Below are 18162 nucleotides of genomic sequence, written 5' to 3'. Positions count from 1 at the left end.
TCTGTCCTAACTTCATGTTCGTTAGGGAGCAGGTTGAATCCAGATCACCGCATGAAAACAATGTGCGTTAAAACTTTCTGAAACAAGACTGTGTCTCGGTTCCTTTGAACCCAGCATGGCCCCAGACCACCGCAGCGCTCCCTCAAAGGCTGCGCTAAATATTTTCCGCAGGCCAGGACTGAACCCACAGAACCTGTTCAGCTGCAAGGCCGCAGATCATAAACATGCTCTGCTTCTAAAATTGAACTAGAGGCAAACAAGGAAAATCCGTCGTGATTCTGTATGAAAGGACAGCCCAGGCGGTCACTTCCAGCGTGAAGTCAAAACGCCTGACTTCGCGATCGGACCCGCACTTGGTATGTATTAACCCCACTTTTGCCGTATGCGACGTATCCGGCCAGCATGGCAGGCAGGGCCACCGGCGCCGCCAGCTTGACTCGTGCGGCCGCTACCGGGCGTTCTCGGTGACGTTACCGGGTTCAAGGACGTAGTAGCAGACCGTCGGAATAGTTTTCTTTCACAACGTTGCCCGGTGGCTGTACTTTAGCGCCATGTGACGGAATGAAAGCAAACCTGTGAGAAGCCGAAGCAAGTTTGTGATGATTTACGGTTCGGAAATTGTGAACAAACATAGCAAGAAGCTCAAGAATGTCGGTTGAACGTTTGTCGCAATAAATTGGCCTTCACACCTGTGTAGTTCTCAGCGTTATCAGCTGCATACAAATACCTACAAATACCTCCCAATCTATGCACGTATCAGTTACAACATTGCAGTTCTTGATTAACGCGGCTGATGTGCTGGGGGACGGAGTGTTTCGAATGGCAGCCTTTCGGCCACGCCCCAGCCCCTGGGCGGTGCTGGGCTCAGCTCGGTGGCGAGGTGGACCGCGGCGGGCTAGACGGCAGACGTCCGGCACCTTTAAGCGAGGCGGCGGCGGGAGCTTGGGGGATTCGTCACAGCACCGGCTACACCTCACGAGGCATGGCGGGACAAAGAAGCCGATGGCGGCCGGTAGGCACTGCGCAGCGCCTCTTCCACTTCAGGGATATTGTGTGTGTGTGTGTGTGTGTGTCTGGTTTGCAGAGAATGCGTTCGCTCTTATTCGACATGATCACTGGAGTCAGTATTCTACGGATTTTTAGCAACGTGCCCATGGGGTGGTTAATACTAGCGAGCATGGGTGTCGATTTCTCAACATGATTGGGGCCAAAGTCGTGGACTTTATCTAAAGAGGACAGGTAGAAAAAACTTCACGGAATTCATCCACTCGTGTTTTGGTGAAGCACTTTACATACCCACACCCACACCCACACCCACACCCACACACACCCACACTCACACGCACACACACACACACCACACACACACACACACACACACACATATATATATATATATATATATATATATATATATATATATATAAATCACAGCGCATTCAGCATTGATGATCTCTTTGATGTTTCCCCCAAAAAATCTGATGACACCTTTCGCTTCTTCTCGATGCTCGTTTAACGTGCACCCGGGTGGCCGGCTGAATACCCTTCAGTCGAGTGCGCGCGGGTCAGTTTGACTCCCTGGGGCCTCAACAGTTTGATGCCTAGAGACACCAAATTCACAGCGTAGGTTAACATATACGTGTACTCACTTTTGTCAAGATTTTATATTCCTGGCTGGTGATCTTCAGGTCAAATAAGGTCAAGCGAGGTGAAACTGCAGGTTGGTGCCTTTTATTTGGCGCCTTAAGTTAAGTGCCCCAGAACTCGTCATGCAATCGCCACAAAGTTAAATATCTGTTCTAAGTAAAATTTCAATGAGGTCAGTGGCCTTGTTTGACCCTTACAGGGTAAAGGTGACCAAACAGCTACGAGATTGCTCCTATTTTGTCATTGAATAAGCGTCAGGGATTACGCTAGGTGTTATGTTCCCAAAAACGAATTGTTGACCCGGGCCATCTGTGGTGTGATTGTGCGGGGTGTGCGCCCTCGCCCTCGCCCCCGCTGTCTTCCGAGCTCTACATCTGACTGGGTGCCGGGGGGCGTCACGTGACCGCGGGTCGCCCGATTCGCGGGGGGTCAAGGGTCGGCCGCTGAAGACGGCGGCAGGGACCCGACGCGACGTAGTCGGTTTTTGGACGAGTCCAGGCGAATGAACGCTACGGTCTCTTACATCATCGTAGGTCCCATATATATATATATATATGGGTGGGTGGTTGTGTGGTTGTACGTGTATATAACTAAACGTGCATAACATATTTTTAAAGACTTTGTGCTAATCCACAGCAATCATACATGGAACCTTGCCAGTTTGCATCAGCTTTTTATGAGCACCACACTTTTGTGAAACAGAAGACGTGCACTTGCACCTCTTTCTCTGAGATGTAAATCTGGAACAATATACCATTATGTGGTTAGATAATTTGCTAATTATTTGGTTAATCGCAACCTACTCACGCACACATTCTCAGCAAAACCAAAATTTAATCGGCACAGCAAATGCATTTCAGTTAATGTAAAATAAAAGGTATGCTCTCCCCCACGGACTATCTAAGAAAACAATAGTCGACTTTTCCTCAAACACGCTCAAGCAGATGCTCTGCTGATGGAAATGTCTTTTCTCCGCTCGTATCAATGAAAACGCATCGCGAGCCTATTGTCCTCCTGAGGTACACACAAGCTGCCGCGCCTCTGAACAGAAAGCGACCCTCTCCCGACTCTGTTCGAACGTGTGGCAAACGAAACGCCTGTCATGTCAATGTCATGTGCAGTTACTTACAACTGCTTAAGCTAACTCATCAGTGTCCATGATTTTTAGATTAGATTTCAGACAATTTACATCTGTCACTTAGAACATAACACGCGCCAGGGTGGCCGGCTGGATACCCTTCGCTCGAGTGGGGGTCAATTTGACACTACCCCCCCTGAGATCTCGGGAACTAAGAGGGCTAGAGACACCAAACTTTCAGGGTGTGTTAAACTGTACGTGAACTCACTTAGGTTCAAGTTTGAGGCTCCTAGGCCATGACCTTTGGGTCAAATAAGGTCAAACATGGTCAAATTTCAGTTTGGTCTCTAAGTGCCCTAGAACCTAGATAACTGTTTCTAAGCAAAAGTCACATGCTCATTTAATGTGAGTGACCTAGTTTGAGCTTTTGAAGGTCATAGAAACCAAAATAATACAAGACTGCTCGGAGTTTTCCATTTGAATAAGCGACAAAGATTACGCTAGGCAGTATGTTTCTAAAAACAAATGTTTATCTGGGTTGTTTTAGGTCAATTACATATTACATGCTGTACAAGCAAAATAATTTGACAAAAGTGCAATACAATAACATCAACTCGATATTGCCTGCGGTCAGTTCGGCGCCTCCATCCTCTTCAAGGGCTTCAGCATCCAGAGTGCCCCCGTGGATGGTGCGCGTGCGTGCCGGGGGCCACACTTCACCTTGGCAGCGTGCTGTTTGGGGGCAGGGGATGACCATGGTCTGCTGGATGAATGCAGAGGCTCTCCGGCCGATGAGGCGTAGTGCGACAGCTTTGGCGACGCCTTCCAGCCATAGCTAGTTCCTGGAGTTGCCGCTTGCTGAAGGTGCCCTCGGTTTGGACATGCCGCAGGTCCGGGGTTTTCCGTACCAGCTGGCACACCTGGTGCAAGAGGCTAGGCGGTTAGCTCGGTGCAGGAGGCCAGTTAGCTTGGTGGAGCAGGCCAGACGGTTAGCCCGGTGCAGGAGGCCTGGCGGTTAGCTGGGTGCGGGAGGCGAGACGGTTAGCTAGGTGCAGGAGGCCTGGCGGTTAGCTCTGTACAGGAGGCCAGACGGTTAGCTCGGTGCAGGAGGCTTGGCGGTTAGCTGGGTGCGGGAGGCGAGACGGTTAGCTAGGTGCAGGAAGTCTGGTGGTTAGCTGGGTGCAGGAGGCCTGGCGGTTAGCTGGGTGCAGGAGGACAGGCGGTTAGCTCGGTGCAGGAGGCCAGTTGGCTCGGTGCAGGAGGCCTGGTGGTTAAGTCGGTACAGGGCCTGCACCTGCATCATTCCCCTCTTCAAACGCCGAACGTCGGGCGGCCTTGCTCGCGTCCCGAGGATACCCGAGGCCTGAAGATGAGCGAAACTCCCACAGTGCTCGACCATCACAGCGCGGACAGCCTGATGTTTAAAGTTACAGTCACATTTTGCTACTAGGGATCACAACGGTGCGTTTTTTCTATGCGTCATATTTGTAATATCCCCAGTATGCGCTGGCGCCGCAGCCAATGCGGTCTCCCCTCCTGATGTGGGTTCTCCCTCCCAATGCGGGCTCCCTTCCCAATGCGGTCTCCCCTCCCAACGCGGGCTCTCCCTCCTAATGCGGTCTTCCCTCCCAATGCGGGCTCCCCCTCCAAAAGCGGACTCGTCCGCCCGCATCATTTATTTTAGAGCTGTCCGGACAGAACATTAAAACCTGCTTTTACACTAGGTTTAGCAATACAGTCCGACCCATCATCAGTGAGGAGATGTATCTAAACATGTTAAACTTGCGGTCTTCTTGGATTTTTCATGATGAGTTCTCGCTCAGGTCCGCTTCACCCTCCCCGAACAGAAATAATTTCTACATGGTTCCACCCCATGCAGTGAAAATTGATCGTTGAGTGTCCAGAAACTAATAGCAGGCAATATTGACATCAACAATAATGGTAATAAAACACTGAATTGTATACTCTTAAATGAAGTTTTTCAGTGTCTTTAATTCATGCTGGTGTTAAACAAAGCATGCAGAATGTTGGAATGTGATATTTGCAAATGGACATCCTCCAAAAAGTTAATGATCACCATAGATGATCGAATAAATGCTGTCATCTATTTATGATAGATTTGAATAGGTCTGAATAGAATCATAGATTCTGCTGTCCAAAATGATGCCTGTGAAAAGTTACGTTTTTTCTCGATTTTTCGAAGGCCTTCGAAGGCAGAAAACCGCTGGTGAAGAGGGTTACTCAAAAGAGGCGATGTGCGCAGATGTTTGGACAGCACTTTATGTTAGCGTTTACTTGGGCGCAGTTTGGAAACGAACGTCAGACTACTGTTCATAAACGGCGGCAGACTACTGTTCGTAAACGGCGGCAGACGCTTGGTACATAGTATATTACTAAAACTAAAAATACAGTTCGCTGGGACCAGGGGCGGACCCAGAGGGAAGGGGGCCAAGGGGCCATGCCCCCTCCCCTCCCCAATCGGCCGATTGGCTCCAAGGGGGCCTATCGCCGGCCAACAGGTGCAGTTTTTTAAACACAAAACGCAACAAAACTGGATATCTCTGGTCTTCCAGACGACCAAGAACAGCTGTAAGCGAAACTGAAGGGCCCATGAGAGGTCAAAAAAAAAATCAATGATTGGGAAAAGTTATGAACTGGAAATTCTAAGCCTCATTACACTGTCTAGGGGGCCATGCTGTTTCGGGGAAACCTACATGCCCACTTGCAGAATCATTTCGATAGTTAAGGAGCATTCCACGCTGCCCTTACTTCTTTGCATTTACTCGGGGGGGGGGGGGGTTGCGCTATTGTTGGGACGCTTCCTGCTAGCGTGCCGGGACACTCTTGTCGACCACGGGACTTTCCGCGCGTTCTTTCCATTCACCATAAAGGCTCTGTGGGCTATAGATGGGGTTCTATATCTTAACTTGCCGAGGTATTCTCGGTCGCTCAGGGGCCCTTTATGTGGGTCTCAGTTAACCTACCGACACACTTGCGATATGCCTATGGCCCTCTTCATTGGTCTAGGACGCTTCCAATTCGCTGTCACTTGCTTAGGGTCCTGCACTCTTATTGGGGGCCATCTGGCCTGCCTGGGCACACCAGTCGTTCGGAGATCCTTCACACTGGATTTGGGATACTTCTTTTCTTAATTGGGGCCCTACGCTTTGGAGGGGGGGGGGGGGCTATCTGACAACCTGCTCGGGGACATTCAATCGTTCGGGGGTCCTCTCCATTGGGTCTTGGGCACGTGCTATTTGAATCGAGCCTTACGCACTTATCGGGGGGCCCCCACTGTTCGCCTCTTCGGCCACCCTGGATTGCTCGGGGGGCCCTGCACATTGGTTTTTGGTGTTTGAATTTAGGGCCTTCCGCTCCTATCGGGGTCATCTGATAACCTGATCGGATACACCCCCATCTTTCGAGGGCCCTCCGCACCGGGTTTTGAGTACATCTCATTTGAATGGAGGTTCTTACGCTCCTTTCGGGGCTGCTTCTGGTAAGATGCTCGGACCCATTCGATCGTGTGAGACCTCTACATGTGATTTTGAGTACTTTGTTTTTGAATGGAGGGCCCTCCGCGCTTTTGATATACCCTTTCTGATAGCCTGCTCTGGCGCACTCGATTATTCCGGGCCCTCTATGTCGTGTCGTGCGTATTTCATATATATTATACATTCATATTTCATATATAACGGAAGGCCGGACGCTCATGCCGGGGCCCCATCTGTTAACCCGCTCAGGCACGCTCGAATATCCGAGGACCCCCCACATAGCGTCTTGGGCACTTCCTATCTGAATGGAGGGCCTACGTATTTGTCGGGACCCCGTCTGTTGGCCGCTTCGGCCACACTGAATTTTCCGGGGGCCCTGCACATTGGGTCCTGGTGTTTGAATTTAGGGCCATACAATCCTGTCTGGACCACCTGATAATCTGCTCGGGTATACTCCATCTTTCGGGGGCCCTCCCCACTGGGTACTTTTTATTTGAATGGAAGGCCCTACGTTTTTCTTGGGCCCCTTCTAATAAGCTGCTTGGGCACATTCTATCGTTCTGGGGCCATTCACATAAGTTCTTCGGTGCTTCCCATTTGAATGGAGAGCCCCACGCCCCTGTTAGGAGCCCTGTTTGTTAACCTGCTCGGGCACACTCGATCATTCGGGGGCGCTCTTCATTTGATTTTGGGTACTTCCTATTTGAATGGAGGGCCCTACGCTCTTGACGGGGGCCCTATATGTTAACCTGCTCGGGCGCACTCGATCGTTCAGCGCCCTACACATTGTGTCGTGAGTTTTTTTTTTGTAATGGATGGCCCTATGTTCTTGGCTGGCCCCATCTATTAAGCTGCCCGGGCCAGTGGTGGATGCAGAGGGGGGGGGGGGGGGATTGCACGGGACCATGCCCCACGGACCATGCTGAGGGGACCTAAAGGCTCCGAAAGGGCCCATAGCCGGCCGAACGGACGCAGTTTTCTTAAAGAAAAACGCAGCAAAATTGGGGAAGCCTTTGCGCCTACAGATGACCAAGAATAATTTTTAGCAAACGTGAAGAGTTCATAAGCAGACCAAGCTCATTTTTTGCTGATTGGGAAAGTGTTGCCTGGGGAAATTTTGGATCTCATTACGCTGTTGGTTTCCTGACCCTATATGAATACTTGCCGGGTCAATTTGATCGCTAAGAAGCTTTCCACGTTGCCCTTGATCTCTTCGCACTTGCTCGTAGGGCCCAATGTGGTGTTGGGACGCTATCTGCCTCCATGCCTGAGCAATGTTGATCAATCGGGGTTTCCTCCACGGATTCTTCCCATTCGCCCGAAAGGCTATATGCACTTTTTCCGGGGCCGCATATGCCAGAGTACACTCAGTTGCTCAGGGTCCCTTCATATGTTCCTTATCTGGGCCCTGCTCCTTTCCGCCGTCGGTGGCCCCATTGCCCTAGCCCGGATGTCTCCCGCATGACTGACTGCGAACTGATCGTAAGGCTGCTTTGTTGCATACTTTCGGATCAGCGTTACCACTACATGGTGTATGAAACATGTGTTGGACACCTGCAGCAGCATCTTTTTCCGAATTATCTTCCCTCAAAACACCATCGCAGAAAAATGGCCTCCGGGAAGCTGTCTGCCTTAGGCATGAATTGGCCCAACGGACACTACATTGCCCATTATGCAACGCATACGACTTGATCTGCCTTTGTGTGTAGACAGGGGCGTAGCCAGAGCCTTGTCGAGGGGGAACACAAGGTTGACAAAAGCCCATCTTAGGCGACCCCCCCCCCAAAAAAAAAATCCCCGGATACAGCTTACTTGTTAACAAGTGACACAGTTCTGTTCGTATTATTGTTGTTTTTACCATGCAACCAGAACAGAAACCAAGAGCTACCGTGAGCTCAATTCGATTCGCATTTTGAGGTCAATAAACTGCAGAAATCGAGCGTTGAACGACTGCATGGAAGAAATCACCGGCGCTCTTGATTTACAATGGTTGGAAGACTCTTTCTAAACCGATAGAATTCAGATGCTTTGTCAAAAAATTGTATCTGGGCTCTACAGACATTGAGGACATCGCAAAGGTAGATTGTAAATCGATATGCTTGATCCAAATTTGTAGATGAAAATTTGATTGCAGATCGAGTGGTCAACAATGTGTATTAACATGGCCAAGCCATGTGTGCCTGAAAATGTTCACGATTCAGTCAGAATCGATTAGTGATACAATTTATGTAACGTGTTTTTTAACATGCGCGCTCGCAAATCCTAGCAACAAAAACCTCGACACCAGGCGTTGCAGTCTTCATAGTCCGGGTAGCGTTAGCCCAGTAGCTAAAATATTTAGCCGTGACTCACCGCTGGACGACAATAATGGCACCTCTCATATGATCACTTTTAAACACTTAAATCAACCGGTCATACAAGTCATGCGACGTAATTTTGAGCATGCGCACTCGTAAAATCTTAGAAACAATAGCCTCGACCCCAGGCGTTACAGTCTCCGTAGCCCGCGCATCGTCGGTCTAGCAGCTGATATTAAGTTGTGGCCAACGGATGGACAAAAATGGCGACGCTTCCGAAATATTATCCTTGAACGTTTCATGACATCAGATCTTGCATTCAGAAGGCAGTCTGTGCGCATATTTCACGTGTGCAATTTTTAGACTGAGGAAAAGAACAGATTGGCCTGTAAAGCACTGTGAAGTGGGACTGGAATCTGGTGGTTGAACTGGAAGAGTGAAGGTAAAATATCTATTTTCATGTTTTTGCAGCTATTTATCTATCCAGAAGACAGATTAACACGGCGCCCGCCATCTGGTGGCACTCGTAGTAGGCCGAAACTTTTCGGTTTTACGGAAGTTGCAACTCAGACCATCTTTGTCCTTGCTCTCGAGTTTGCGGGCGGGCATGCTCAAGTCTTTTGATGCAATTCGTTTCAATAATACATTCTGAGAAAATGAATGTCCTCAGGCAAACCTGGCATGACCTTGCTCGTTTAAGCTCATTTCGACCCACCCTATTCAACAATAATGAGAACCCTACTCTACTCAACAAAAATGGGACCCCTTATTTCCCTCCGGGCAAGGGACCCCTTCAGTAGGACACCAGGGGCACATTACCGTTTCCAGTCAAGGGCTGAAGGGCCATTCCGTCCCATCGCCAAGTATCTTCTGGCTATCATTCTGGTGGCACGGGGCGGGATCTCCTAGTCGATCCGGAGGTCATTAGAAGGATATATTATATCACATTGCTTTCATCCCTGACACCAGAGGCCCTCTGACCCGCGCAGTTAGCCCCAGATCAGCACAGAAACCTTCATTGACGCAACAACATCCCTGATCCCCGCAAATAGTCCGATAGTTGTCACATAGACTCCACTTCCGTGTTTTTCTGTGTTCTTCAGAGATATTGAGTTCTCCCTGACTGTAGATTGTAGACGAAGTGGGGTTCCTAATTTGTATTAATATAGCTAACTCATGTCCGTCTCAAAATGCTCATGATCCTGTCAGAGCTAATCACTGATAAGAAAACTACGTATTATGGTCTTGAACATGCGCGCTCGCAAGTCATAACAATAACAGCCTCGACGCCCGGCGTTGCAGTTTCCAGGCCATGCGGCGTCGGCTTTGGGGTTGTAACAATAAGCGATGGCTGATGAGCAAACGAAAAAGATGACGCATCTAAAGGGAGATGGCTGGTGAACTAGGTAAATCGGCATGCATGTTAAATGTCATGCAAAATTAAGCCAAATGTGACCTTAATCTGAAAAGTAGGGGCCCAGTTAACATTGCTGGCCCCCTTCCCACCTTGAAAGGTGGGGGGGGGGGGGAATGGCCCCCCTGTTCCTACGCCCATGCTTGTGCTGTTGCTAGGGCTCTAATAAGGTTAGGCACGGAGACACCCGATGCTCAGGGGCCCTATACTTTGATCGAGGGCTCTCTCCCTTTGGTCTCATTTGCGGCTGACTTTGTACTCCTATCGAGACTCGTGTTATTAACCTGCCCGTGCACTCTTGATTGCACAGGGGTACTAATCTATAGTCTTTAGTAATTCCCTTTTGCTCGGAGGGTCCTGCGCTATGACCGGGGCTTCATACGTCAGCCTGTCGAGGCACTACCAATCGTTTATGGGCCCGCCACGTTGGCCCTGAGTTCTTTTTGCTTGCTCTGAGGACCCTGTACTTGTTGACGGGAGCCACTTTGTTGGCCTCCTGAGGCACCCATGACCGTTCAGGTTCCATCCCTATTGGCCCTGGTGCCTTCGCCTCTGAGCAGCAGTCGAATACGCGCCGTATGAATTCTTAAGTGCAATTGCCGAACGCAATTATACATGCCGTCGTCGTCGTATGCGTCATTTTCATTAGCTATTGAGTATGTGACACTTATTATACTACTGCACCACGTTCTTAACATATTTGGAATGATATGATGACTTAGGATGACGGATGACTTAGGCCAGGCCTGTACCCCAGTTTAGGCCAGGTCCAGGCCAGGCACGTATTTGTTCAATTTAACTCTCGAACCTTGTGCATGAACAACACGAATAGGAGCTGTTGCTACAATCGAACAAATCGAAGAGCATGTCTGAAGCTGTGATGAGGTGCATCGATCCGTTTGACCGATAATGCCAAGAAGAAAAAGCAACCGCACTGTATGCAGATACATTCATCCAGAGCCATAATCTGCGCGATCTCCTGGAATTGGCGCTGTCATGTCCACATCATGCAGGACTAGAGTGCCCAGAAGTGGCGGCTGCATGCATACCAAAGCCACGAGAAACCACAATCTTTTCGCGGCGTACGTGCATAGGCACGGGCCGGAGACGAGTCGTACTTACGAGCTTTTTGATATTGAAGGCAGTGAATAAATAGGACATGCCGGTCAAATTAAGCCCTTTTAGAGCCTGACGTTCACACGACAAATATCAGAGTGCCATCGCTGCAGTTCGTACTTTCGTTTTTTCAAATAAAGCCTTAGTCGCAATATCGGTAGGTCGGCTAGTCTCCGTGCCGAACAGGTCAGGCCGCAGATCGCTGAACGATCCGAAAACCGGCGAGTCGCGACCAGCCCTGCACGCCGATAGAAGGAACGTAAATCATGTGATACGTATATATATATATATATATATATATATATATATATATATATATATACATTATCGGTGTAAGAACGGGGGGGCAGGGACCCATGGTTCCCCCACTTTTTCAAGGCCGGGGGCAGCAGTATTAACGCCCCCCCCCCCACTGTTCAGATTAAGGTTGCGTTTAGCTTATTTTTGCACCACATTTAACATACATGCCAGTTTTCTCAGTTCACCAGCCATCTTTCTCAAGATGTGTCAAATTTTTCGTTTATGTATTGGCCATCGCTTAATGCCGCATCCGCAGGCCGACGTCGCGCCGCCTGTGGAGACTGCAACGCCGGGCGTCAATGCTGTTGTTGCTATCACTTGCGGCGCGCATGTTCAAAACCATATCACGTAGTTTTTTTTTATCAGTGATCAATTCTGAGCCGATCTTGAAAATCTTAAGACGAACATGGACTAGCCACGCTACTACAAATTTGGGACCCTATTTCATCTACAATCTACGATCAGGGAGTTCTCAATATCTCTGAAGAACACAAAAAAACATGGAACTGTAGTATAGGTGACAATTATTGAACCACCTGCGGCGATCAGGCATGTTCTTGCGTCAATGAGGGCACCTGTGTTGATCCTGGGCCAGCTGCGCGGGTCAGAAGACCTCCGTTGTCAGGGAGGAGAACAATATGATATGATATATCCTTCTAATGGCCTCCGGATCGACCAGGTGATCTCGCCCCGTGTCGCCAGAATGAAACCCAGAAGACACTTCGCGATGGGACGGAATGGCCCTTCAGCCCTTGACCGGAAACGGCAATGTGCCCCTGGTGTTCTACTCAAGGGGTCGCTTTCCCGGAAGGAAATGAGGGGCCTCATTTTTGTTGAGTACAGTAGGATTCTCATTATTGTTGAAAAGAGTTAGTCGAAATGAATAAAAAAAACAGGGTCATCCCATGTTTGCCTGAGAACGTTTATTTTTTCAGAATGGATTGGTGAAAAAATTACATCAAAAGGCGAAAAATAGGGATTCTACCTTTACTATTCCAGTTCCACCACCAGATTCCAGCACCACTTCGCGGTGCTTTAAGGGCCAGTCTGTTCTTATCATCGGCCTAAAAATCGCGCACGTGAAATACGTGCCTAGACTGTCTTTTAAATGCAAGATGTAATGTCGTGCAGCGTTCAAAGGTGCCTCTTTTGGAAGCGTCATCATTTCTATCCGCCCGTTGGCCACGGCTCAGTATTAGCTGCTGGGCCGACGCTGCGTGGCCTACAGAGACTGAAACCCCTGACAACGAGGTTTTTTTCCAATATTTGAGAACGCGCATGCGCGCGCATGTTAAAAAATCACGTTACGTAATTTGCATCACTTATCGAATCTGACTGAATGTCAAACATTTCCAGACAAACCTGCTTGGTCATGTGAATACGCATCATTAACCACTCGATCTACGATCAAATTTTCATCATCAACTTTCGATCAAGCATGTGGATCTGCAGCCGACTTCTGTGATGTCCTAAATGCCTGTTGAACCCAGGTTAAGCACTCTGACAAAGCTTCTGAATTATATCAGCTTTTGCAGAGCCCGCTGAACCCATTTAACTCCACAGCCCATTAAGGGCGTCGGTGATTTATTCCATCGGTCGTCCATCACCTGCTTTCTGCAGTTTATTGACTTCAAATACAAACAGAACTGATCTCACGGTAGCTTCTGGTTTCTGGTCTGGTTGCAAGGCGAAAATAACAATGATACGAAGAATACCGTAACCCATGTTAAGAAAAGAGCTATATCCGGGGATTTTGGGGGGTCACCATAAGACGGGAGTTTGTCAACACTGTGCTCTCCCCCAGCAAGGCTCTGGCTGCGATCCTGCTTCAAACTAAAGCAGATCAAGTCATCTGCATTGAATGACGGGCAATTAAATGTCCGTTGGGCTAATTCATGCCTAAAGTAGGCTGCTTCCCGACGGCATTTTTCTGAGGTGGTATGATGTAAGGGAAGCTAATTCGGAAAAAGGTACTGTTGCAGGTGTCCAGCACATGTTTTACATCCCAGTTAGTAGCAATGCTGATCCAGAAATGTGCAAGAAAGCAGCCATACCATCAGTTCGCGGTCAGTCATTCGGAGACAGCCGGGCCAGGACAGTGGCCACCGACGGCGGACGGGAGCAGTACTCAGGCAAGGAATATATGACAGAATGGCCTTCATTCTAAGGCTTGGTTTTCAAAGGAGAATCTCTATTTCTCTGGCTTTTGTCACATGGTTTTTGGCAGTTTCAAGCTTTCGAATTTGTTTCTGCCTAAAATGCCGCGACAAGTCTTATCTCTTGAAAAGCAGCCATCGAAATGAAGGCGCATGCAAAATCTGTTGTACTTTGAGCCATCGATTCACTTTCAAGATTCTCACCAGCCTGGGCTCAGGCCGTATTTTGGCATCTACCCTGTGAAGGCAGATACGCCCTCAATGACCCAAATGCCTACCCGCTCGTGGAATTTCGCGTCCCCAGTAAAGACAACGTTGAAATGGACGAATAATCTTTGGAGGCTGGATAGCCTTATTTGCCGAATGACATAGATGAGTCGTTTAGACAAGATGGCGCGCCAATGAGAAACAGCTCTTGATGCATATCTAGCACAGCAGCCATGACATTTGAACCAAGAGCGATAACAGCCTCCGTCTCTATCCCCCCGGCTATTGCGCTTACTTTCAGAAAAGGCTCCCGAAGTACGTCCTGAGCTTGCCCCCTCCCCATACTTTTTTGAAAACGCTCCTACGCCTATATATATATATATATATATATATATATATATATATATATATATATGCGTGGTATGGTATATGTGCGTGGATGGTATACATGGTATATATCCGCATGGTATATGTGCGTGGTATATATGCGTGGATGTATGAAATATGGCTGTACTTAAACACAACACATTGAACAAGGCCAATCTGACGGTCATGTGTTTAACAATCCGCCCTGTATTTGTAAACCATTTCTTTTATCTTAGCTCTACATGCGATAAGTTCATTGTCACAGCCTGGTTGTCAGATACAACTTGATTATTACACTTTTCAGTACGTCACAAAGTTGACAAAAGCGGGTTATCGCTAAGCGTGTTTTAGCGAAGATAACCGCCAAATATTGGCACTGGTTCAAATTTTGCAGTTTGTTTAAAAGGGTCCTAGACTGACTTCTGCTTACGTTATGATATCCAGTGTTATTCAGCTTGCCCGAGACTGCCATGGAAAGCACATTTATATATATATATATATATATATATATATATATATATATATATATATATATATATATATATATATATATATATATATAAATGCTTAATGACGTCGAATGGTTGCCAACATCCTGAATGGAAACCACTATCTTAAACGTCATTACATCTGCAAGGCACAGAAGGGAAAGAGGTGTCCTTAAGTAACACGCCAGTCATGTGTAGCTGTGAAGTAGGGGAAAGCGGGGCATGACGGACACCTTAACGTTTTTTTTTTTAAATGGGAAGTTCATAAGTCTGTCTAGAAAGTCTTTAGCAGGTGGATATTGAAGGCTGATCAATTGTCTATCTCTTATGAAAGTGCTGGTTTGATATCTATTCATATTAAAGTGTGATCCTCCTAAATATCAGGCAATGTTTTTTCCTCATTTTGCCCCTGGCTTGGGGCAAAACGAAGCAGTATTCGGGGCAAAACGGACAAGTGATGAGATTAAATGAGCGAAATAAATATTTTCAAAGTCATCATTTTTTAATGAAAGCGCATCAATAAATGCATTGCTCGGTGAGTAGGTATTTATCTGGACATCCCATAGGTATATTTCTTAAGTTTGGGCTTTCATATTCTGTTTGAACCATCCCACTCCATACTCGTTTCCTCAGTATGATCCCACGAATATAAGTTATAATGGCCAGCAAATGTGTATTACAGCTTGGTATGAAGCGATAGCCATTGCTACATGGCTTAGAGACAGAACTAGAGGACCACAACCTGGTGGTTACACAATGAGACGACAACGATCGAGTCTCAAACACACAAATCATCGAGCAAAGTTCGCTCAGGAACACTCACTCGTTCTTCTCATCAGTCCACTTCTTGGTCACTGTGAACACAAAACGCAAAAAGAGTACAGTCTAGTGGACCCGTCAGCAGGTACAACCAATGGCGAAACTAGACAAGACATCAGCCTGCCTAGTCATCCCGGCACAGTTCGCACACGAACACACACTCGTCCTCTTCATCAATCCCTGCACAGGCATCGTGCGCCCATTTATCGCAGAGAGCACATCGCGACCAAGACTCGCTCGATTTGGACATGGAGAAGAAGGACCCACAGTACAGACAAGCTACATCTTCGTCCGAGGACTCCTCAAAGGTAAGCTTTCGCGGCGTACGCTTCTTTTGTTTGCGCTGCGGTTTCTGAGCTTCCACACTCTTCCTTTTTCTTCCTTTAGACTGACTTCTGTCGTCATTTTTCTTTCCTCCCTGTCTTCCTTCTTTTCCTTTGAGTCTCTTCTCGAGATCCTCCTTGTATGGTGTGTCAGTCAAGACACATGTTTTGCCTTTCTTTCGTCCTTAACCTCTCTCATCCCCTGAGTGCACTTTTGGCACGGGGAGGATTCCGCGGGGAGACACATAGGAGTTTGCGGGCGTGTCATTTTGACCTTGGGAAGCATGGCTCGGTCCAGCTGAGCATGACACTTTTAGAACGTCATCTTCGTCATCGCTAGAGCTTGAGAAATCATCTGGCAGAGCCCCAGCGGTGAGCAACTTCGCCGGAGTTTCGGCATTAGTCGAGCTTCCCTGCCCCGATATTCCAGCCTGCGTTGCGTCTCCGGTGACAGTATCCGAGGACTCCCGAACGTTCGTGCTCACCGAGACATCAGCGTCAGAGGGCCCGGGCATGGGCAGAGGAGCTGCTGCTGAGTTGAGACCCACTGGTGCGTCTGCGGTGCCGGCCAGCGAGATGTTCGTTGTTTCTGCCGCTGCGTAGTCTTCTTCACCAAACACATGGCGGTTTGAGGGAAAGATTCCCGTGACTTCGAAGCCCTTCAACGCCGTCTTCACTGTTGCCGCCTGCACGTAGGCTGACCCGATCATCTCCTCCATCTCATACAGTGTGGTAACTTTACCAGGGTTGTTTCGGAGCCACGTTCTCTGACCTTGGAAGAAGAAGGTGCTGACGGGAAGCATGAACGTCCGGTCCAGTGGTTGAAGGCGGTGTGAGGTGTGCGGAGGAATAATGAGCATCACCACACCTGCTTCCCTGCACAGCAGGATGGCTGCGAGGCTCTTGGTGTGACTGGCATGTCTATCCAGTATGAGAAGGACTGGATCCTGTTTCGAGGGCTTCGCGTGCTGTATGAAATGGTCAAGCTATTTCACGAACAGCTCCTTCTGCATCCAACCAGACTCATGGTACAGCACCAGGCTACCTGGGGTAAGACCCTTCTCCGACTGCCGGTTGACCCTCTTTATTGGGGATATCACACCTGGAGGTATGTAGCTCCCCGCAGCGTTGATACACATGACCCCGGTAACCAGCGTGCCTCGTTCCGCAGATGTCAGTTGGCCGACCTGCTTGCACCCTTTCCTCGTCAGCACCTTCTCTTGTTTTGTTGCAATCGTGTTGAACCCCGTTTCATCCATGTTGTAGATGCGTGTGGGACCGAACTGGGCAGAATCCATCTGCGACTCAAGGTTGTCAAAAGACGCGTTGACATTGACTGAGTTGAACAACGCGGCGCGAGCAACGCTTGCGGCCTCTGGTGTCCTTAGTGAGGCCGTGGAGTTCCTCTTGCGGAAGCACCGTATCCACGCCTCCCCTGCCATCTTTGTCACCGTGTTGAATAGGTGAGTGATTTTGTTTCTGTCTGAGAACTCATATGCGAGCTTCTTGAGGTCAGTCAGCGTTATTCCGAACATCCGGTTTTAGAGCTCCATTATGCGCTGTACCAAGCCTCACTCCTGAGCTTCCGTGAAAACAGGTTTGTGTCGACCCAGGCCCTTCTCTGTGGCCTCTGTTATTGACATTGCCCGTACCTTTTTCAGCCGTCTGTCGAGAGTCGACTTCGGGACCAGAAAGCGGCGTGCCGCTTCTTTGGTGGAAATTTTTCCCACCTTGACTGCCTTGATAGCCTGTGCCAGCGTATCATGCTTCCAGCATTGCTGATCGGTTTTTCTCTTGTAATTTCGAACCATTCTCCGTATGGCGAAGTAGTTCCTCTGTAAGAGAGAACGTCAGCGTGAACGTTGAACGGATTTTGGAGGGTTATTTGCCCCTTAAGCCCCTCTCCCCTTCCCACCCCTCCCTGGACCCTTCAGTGTACCTATATTCCTTTTTACGAACTAGGAAAACGTTTACCTGCTATGAAAAATTAAGTACAATTATCAAAGCGAAACACCTAACCGCATACCTATAACTAGTCGGTAATAGACCATTTCATTTCTTGTGTTAAATTAGTTGCGTTTAATATTAAGGGCGATATGATGACACCTTCTATGTAATGCTATAGAATAAGTCAGTCCCAATGTTCCAGAAACAAGAAACCTTGAACTATTTAGTAATTTAAAAACAAAACATTGAATCGTATGTGTTTAAAGGGAATGTAAGGCTTTTTCACACTTCATTGGAGTTAGCAGCGTTTCTGGGCACAACATGATAAATAAACATTAAAACTTACTACAATTTGCTGGATCTTGCCCATAAGCAGAGAAAAGAAAACTTAAATTTATTTTTCTACGCCAGTTCTGTTAGACAGAATATCTATGTGTTAGTTCTTACGCCAGTGCCTGTGCATGCAGAGAAATACACCCTTTAAATGTACGGAAAAGTACGAAATGTACT

Source organism: Pollicipes pollicipes, unplaced genomic scaffold (assembly GCF_011947565.3).
Source record: "Pollicipes pollicipes isolate AB1234 unplaced genomic scaffold, Ppol_2.1 Scaffold_3216;HRSCAF=3773_pilon_pilon_pilon, whole genome shotgun sequence".
Taxonomy (NCBI): domain Eukaryota; kingdom Metazoa; phylum Arthropoda; class Thecostraca; order Pollicipedomorpha; family Pollicipedidae; genus Pollicipes; species Pollicipes pollicipes.
The sequence above is the reverse complement of the archived record's forward strand: the minus strand, read 5'-3'. Positions refer to the sequence as shown.